The sequence below is a fragment of the Coenobita brevimanus genome, chromosome 73 (genome assembly GCF_032717465.1).
Source record: "Coenobita brevimanus isolate Jiangsu-jjx chromosome 73, ASM3271746v2, whole genome shotgun sequence".
Taxonomy (NCBI): domain Eukaryota; kingdom Metazoa; phylum Arthropoda; class Malacostraca; order Decapoda; family Coenobitidae; genus Coenobita; species Coenobita brevimanus.
Window position 1 is genome coordinate 13651634 of NC_137026.1, and position 7030 is coordinate 13658663.

The following is a 7030-nucleotide window of genomic DNA, read 5'->3' on the forward strand; positions in this document are numbered from 1 at the left end:
CTAGGCAGCAGCATTCAGTTTACTCTCATCTTTCAAGCTTAAACCATGTCGGATTCGCGCCTGTCCAATTCTGCCGCTTTTTAGCCCCATGCAAAGGGCCCTGTGACCTCTACCCCTACTAAACCTCGTGTTAAAGGGCTAAGTGACAGCTGTGGAATGTGAACTGGCTAATTTATCAATGATAATGATGGACAGTGACTACGATCTTTCTGGTGACTAAAACAGTGCAAGTGGAAATGAAAATAATGTGTAAATAATGTGTAAACAGCAAGTGAAAGCAATGAATGTAAATATAACTAAACACTGGAAAATAGTTTTATAAGTTACTGCAAGTGACAGTGCATAACACAGTGTAAATAAAATAGAAATGTAAATAATGTAAATAAAATAGAGAATGTAAATAGAAATGTAAATGAGTAGCAATATAAGAATACAAATATATATACTAGGAATAATGAAAGTGAAAGTTTCACTCTAGCATGTATGAATACTATGAGTTATGAAAGTGAAAGTGAAAGTGACAGATTCGCTCTCAATGCTAGTATACAGGACGAGAAAGTGAATGCTACATATTTTACTGAAAGAGAAATTGAATGCCCACAATGACAATAAACTACTATTACCGAAGGAAACTTATGAATAAAGACTGCAGATATATATAAGGGAGAGGGGGGTGTGAGTTGGGAGCAGGGCAGTGAAATGGCGGGGGACAGGGTGACGTGGAGGCGATTTGTTTGTGGCCACCCCAAACGGGATTGAGGCGTCTGGCAATAGATAGATAGATAGATATAGTAATAGAAATATAAAGTATGAGTGTTTTTATGAGTAATTAATGACAGAATACCAATATGAACGAGCGCAAGTGGGAAGCTGGTACGCGCTTGTAATTTTCATTGCTTTCACAGTGTTTTTTTTTTTCTGAGTATGGATTCCAAACTAACTGAAAATCATAGAATAGTGTTTCTAGTGATAATATCAGGCTGTGGTAATCATATTACGGAGTGTCGGGAAGTGTAATGTAGAGACTTCATTACCCAAATTCAGAAGTCTCCACAAGTCCTACGGTACTCGACGAAGGCTCAACAAACATCCCAGGAGATAGCTAAAGGTATGTGCCATAGGCATATTTAATTATAATATTCTAGGACTAATAACTGATTTTTGGCAAATATTTTTACAAAGTCTGTCGGAGCACGAATATCCCCGCGGGACACGCAAGGAGCGCCAAAACAACCCTGCGGTTTAGGGGTTAATGATATCCAGCTCAATCCTGCATCATCCTTGAACATGCTCGGGGTTTCATTCACACGGGACTTATTTTGGAAAGATCATATTGCATCTCTTGTAAAATCTGCTTCCAAGAGATTAGGTGTGCTAAGCCGACTTTGTACCTTCTTTACCCCTGCACAGTTGTTGACTTTAAACACGGATTTTATTCGCCCCTGTTTAGAGTACAATTCTTATGTGTGGGGAGGCTCCCCACATACAGCTCTTCTCGATAGTGTGGAGTCAAAGGCTTTTCGTTTCATCAACTCTCCTCCTCTTACTGGCTCCCTTCAACCTCTGTCTCTTTGCCGCACTGTTGCATCTTTATCTCTTTCTATCGTTACTTCCATGGTCATTGCTCTTCTGAACTGTCTGTTTGCATCCCTCCAACTCTGCGACGGGTGCGTAGCACCCGTCTAGCAACAAACTCTCATCCCTTTTCCGTCCAACTCTCTAATGCATGAGTTAACTGTTACTCCCAGTTTTTCCTTTTTGCAACAGGTCAGCTCTGGAATTGTCTCCCTCTGTCTGTATTTCGTACTTCCTATGATCTCCGGTTTCTCAAACGCAGTGTGTACAGGCATCTCGAAATGAACGGATCTTGAATTTGGTTCTCTTTTGTACTGTTTTTTATTCTTGGAAGGAATGGTTTGCTGGCTCCGGTCTTTGGTTCCTAATATATATATATATATATATATATATATATATTGTTACATACCCTATGATTTCATCATCCTTTGTGTAATTTTAACGCACAGTTGCTGCATGTTTGATCACGAGCGTGTTCTGCCTCAGTCCCCCCCTTCTACCGTTATAGTAGAGTAAGTCGTTCTCTCTGTTATACTTTGCAGGATTTTCAGCTCTCTGTCCCCATCGCTTCATTTGCGCGTCCCTCTTACAAGTTGTATCAAGCTCTGCCAGCCCCTATATAATGAGCTCAGTCTCTGCATCATGGCCACTTAGATCTGCTTCTCATTTTGTTCACATCTCTGTCCTCCCCCGTACAGATATTATTATTATTGTGAGTGCTCAAGAAATCTCCAAACATCTAACAGCTGTGTGTAATTTGAGTATAACTGTTGTATTTTTTCTTGTACTGTGTAGCATAAGTTTAATTTGTAGGCCTAGTGAAGTTTTTGTAATTCGTGTGGGGTTCTTTATGTCAGTCATTTTTGATAATAGTTTGTTTCTGTAATTATTTATCTGGCATTCACTGAGTATTATCTGGTATCTCATTTTATCAGGGCTGACTTAGATAAATTTATTCTTGCTAATTTCGTGTTAATAGAGGCTATTGCAGTTAACCATATATTTAACCTGTTTTTGCCATTACATTATCCTTATGAGTCCTGAATGTTTTGTTGTTAATTTAAGCATTAAACTTTAACTTGTAATTTTACCTAACTCTTTTGTTTTGAACCTGGAACTTTACGGGACAGTAGTGACTCTTCGTATTCTCACTTAAAGTGTACATTATCTTTCTCTGTTTCGTAACATAAATTTGGTGACCTCGCCAGGATATTCAGGATATTATCATAAGGATATTGCTTGATATTTTGTGATTGTTACTTAGTCATAATGTCTACTATTACTACACTTGATGAAGCCAAGGACTTTTTGTCAAATGTGCAAACAGTGTGTGATATAGAAAACAGAACAAAGAATGAACTTAAGCTTGTTGCTCAACAATTGGGAATTGTTGTTCGCTCTCATCATTCTAAAGATCAGATTGTTGACAAGATTAATGAAAGCTTGTTTAATGTAACTCCTCCAAATGAGCAAATGCAGATTGAATTAGCTAAGTTACAGCCTGCCCTGCAGGAGGCTCGTGTTAATGAGGCAAATGCTCGTATTGAAGAGGCACAGGTACAGGCTCAGGCACAAATTGAACTTGCCAGGATTCAGGCAGACCATGAGTATCGCATGAAACAAGGTGGAACTGGATCATCTAGCTCTGATGATTTTGATGTGGCTAAAAATGTTAAACTTGTCCCTCCTTTTAATGAATCTGATTTAACAAAGTATTTTCAGTTGTTTGAGAGGGTAGCTACAGGTTTTAATTGGCCTAAGGAGTATTGGCCAGTACTCCTTCAAACTGTTCTCACCGGTAAAGCTCAAGTAACTTATGCATCTTTGCCTCAGGATCAGTCTGATAATTATGATGTAGTTAAGAGCTTGATTCTTAAGGCCTATGAGCTTGTTCCTGAAGCCTATAGAGTAAAATTTAGGACAACTTACAAGCAAGATAAGCAATCCCATGTTGAGTATGCAAAAATCAAAGAAGATCTGTTAGAGCAGTGGTTAAATTCTAAGAATGTGGATTCTGATTTTGGTAAATTTAAGCAGATGATTTTGCTGGAGGATTTCAAAAGGTGTATTAGTAAAGATGTAAGCCTATATCTTGATGAGAAAAGAATAGATAATTTGTCTGATGCTGCAGTTTTAGCTGATGAGTATGTTCTCACTCACAAGAGATATTCTAGAGAAAAAGGGAAAGCTGAGAGTAAGTACGTTGCCTCTACTCAGAGTACAGGTAACAGGAAAGAGAATAAGGATGATGTTTCTCAGGAAGTAAATACCAGCTTCACCTCTAGATTTCAGAAAAGTAAATGTACTTATTGTAGTAAGCTTGGTCATACTACGGAGAGATGTTTCAGGAGACAGCGTGATGTGAACAAAAAGGAGTCTTTAAATATTCAGTCAATTGGTCTAGTGTCCACTCTTGAGAGTTCCCAGAATTCTTTAACTGAGTTAACTGAACCTGCTTTGAGGGGTAACTTAAATTCTCATGATGGAGCTCCTCTTTTGAGCAGTAACGTGGGTGACACTCTCAAGAGTTCATGTGCTAATTTCCTGTCTGATGGTTTTGTCAGTCCTCTGGACAGTAATGACAGGAAATCAGTTCAAATATATCGTGATACAGGTGCTTGCCAATCCCTTATGCTGACCAGTGTTCTAGGCTCTAATGTTAATTCCTCTGATGAAACTGTAATCTTACAAGGTGTAGGGAATAATTACTTCTCTGTCCCTCTGTGCAGAGAGAATTTAGAGTCTGGTTTTGTTAATGGTTCCGTTATGGTTGGGTTGGTTGAGACACTCCCAATGTCAGGTGTAACTTTCTTACTTGGAAATGATATTGGTGGAAGTCAAGTGTGTCCAGCTCCTCAGTTGTCTAGTGAGCCAGTGGCTGCGTCCCAGGATTGTGATGTCCCTGATGTGTTCCCTGCATGTGCTGTCACTAGGGCTAAGTCTAAAGTTACTGGTGATTTAGAGGATAATGATGATGATGATGTTATCCTAGCTGACACTTTTCTTGCTAATTTGGACCACTCACCAGATGAGGCAGTACCCCGTAGTGTTGATAATTTGTCTCGTCAAGAGTTGGTTGAGTTGCAGGTTGCTGACCCTGAGTTGAAAGGTCTAGCTAACTCTGCTTACAGTGAAGAAGAGTCAGCCGGTGCTTCTACTTGTTATTATGTAAAGTCAGGAGTACTTATGAGGAAGTGGAGACCCCCAACAGCATCAGCCGACTGTGAATGGGAGGTTGTACATCAAGTTGTCATCCCTCGTGTTTGTAGGGAGGATATCATTCGAGTGGCTCATGATTCCAGTTTGGCAGGACACCTTGGAGTGAGGAAGACTGTGGCACGCATTTTGAAACACTTCTACTGGCCAGGTATCTTCAGGGATGTTTCCTGGTATTGTAAGTCTTGTCACACCTGTCAAGTTGTGGGGAAGTGTAATCAGACCGAAAAGGTTGCACCTGTAGTTCCCATTCCTCCTTTTGAGGCGCCTTTCACCCGTGTGTTGGTGGATATTGTGGGCCCTCTTCCTAAGACTTCTTCAGGATTTTCTTATGTGTTGACCATGATTGATATGGCTACTCGTTATCCTGAAGCCATTCCACTTAGAAACATCTCAGCAAAGAACGTGGTTAAGGAAATGCTAGGGTTCTTCACAAAGTTTGGTCTGCCCAAGGAGGTACAGTCAGACCGGGGAAGTAATTTCATGTCAAACGTTTTCAAGCAGTCCCTGAAAGAGTTGGGCATCACCCAGATCACGTCTTCAGCTTACCATCCCCAGACCCAAGGAGCGTTGGAGAGATATCATCAAACAATCAAATCGATGCTCAAGAAATACTGTTTGGAACATCAGAAAGACTGGGATAAAGGTCTTCCATTCGTTGTGTTTGCTGCAAGAGAATCTCCAAATGAATCACTGGGCTTCTCACCTTTTGAACTACTGTTTGGCCATGAAGTATGAGGACCCCTTAAGTTACTCAAGGAATGCTGGCTGTCGGAGGAAGATGACGTCAACCTGCTGGAGTATGTGATGAAGTTCAAAGAACGGCTGTCCACTGCTTTACAGCTAGCGAGAGAGAATTTAGGAGCTGCTCAGGAGAAGATGATGACTTGGTATGATAAGAAGTCTAGGTTACGCCACTTTCAGCCAGGAGATCAGGTTTTGATTCTGCTACCAGTTCATGGGCAACCTCTTCAAGCCAAGTTTAGTGGCCCTTATTTCGTGGAGAAGAAACTCAGTGAGGTCAACTATGTCATCGCCACACCAGATCGTAGAAAGAGCAAGCAACTATGTCACATCAACATGCTAAAGTTATATCACAGGCGGGACGAAAATAATCCAGTCTGCACTGTAGCTGTTCCACCCCAGTCTACAAGTGGAGTTCTCCTGTCACTCTGGTCCCTAAGCCAGGTGGGTCACAGCGGCTTTGCATTGACTACAGACGTGTTAATCAGATAACCAAAACAGACACTTACCCTCTTCCTCGTGTGGAAGATTGCATAGACAAGATCGGAAAGGCTAGGTACATAAGTAAGTTTGATTTGTTAAAGGGATACTGGCAAGTACCTATGACTGAACGTGCTAGGGAGATCTCATGTTTTGTAAAATTAGGAAAGACTTTTGCATGTTCTGTAATGCCATGTACGGATTGTTTTAGAGTAATAAGAAATTTCCTTTGTAAATTTCTTTTTTCTTTGTGGGGAGGTGTTACATAGCCTATGATTTCATCATCCTTTGTGTAATTTTAACGCACAGTTGCTGCATGTTTGATCACGAGCGTGTTCTGCCACAGTCCCCCCCTTCTACCGTTATAGTAGAGTAAGTCGTTCTCTCTGTTATACTTTGCGGGATTTTCAGCTCTCTGTCCCCATCGCTTCATTTGCGCGTCCCTCTTACAAGTTGTATCAAGCTCTGCCAGCCCCTATATAATGAGCTCAGTCTCTGCATCATGGCCACTTAGATCTGCTTCTCATTTTGTTCACATCTCTGTCCTCCCCCGTACAGATATTATTATTATTGTGAGTGCTCAAGAAATCTCCAAACATCTAACAGCTGTGTGTAATTTGAGTATAACTGTTGTATTTTTTCTTGTACTGTGTAGCATAAGTTTAATTTGTAGGCCTAGTGAAGTTTTTGTAATTCGTGTGGGGTTCTTTATGTCAGTCATTTTTGATAATAGTTTGTTTCTGTAATTATTTATCTGGCATTCACTGAGTATTATCTGGTATCTCATTTTATCAGGGCTGACTTAGATAAATTTACTCTCGCTAATTTCGTGTTAATAGAGGCTATTGCAGTTAACCATATATTTAACCTGTTTTTGCCATTACATTATCCTTATGAGTCCTGAATGTTTTGTTGTTAATTTAAGCATTAAACTTTAACTTGTAATTTTACCTAACTCTTTTGTTTTGAACCTGGAACTTTACGGGACAGTAGTGACTCTTCGTATTCTCACTTA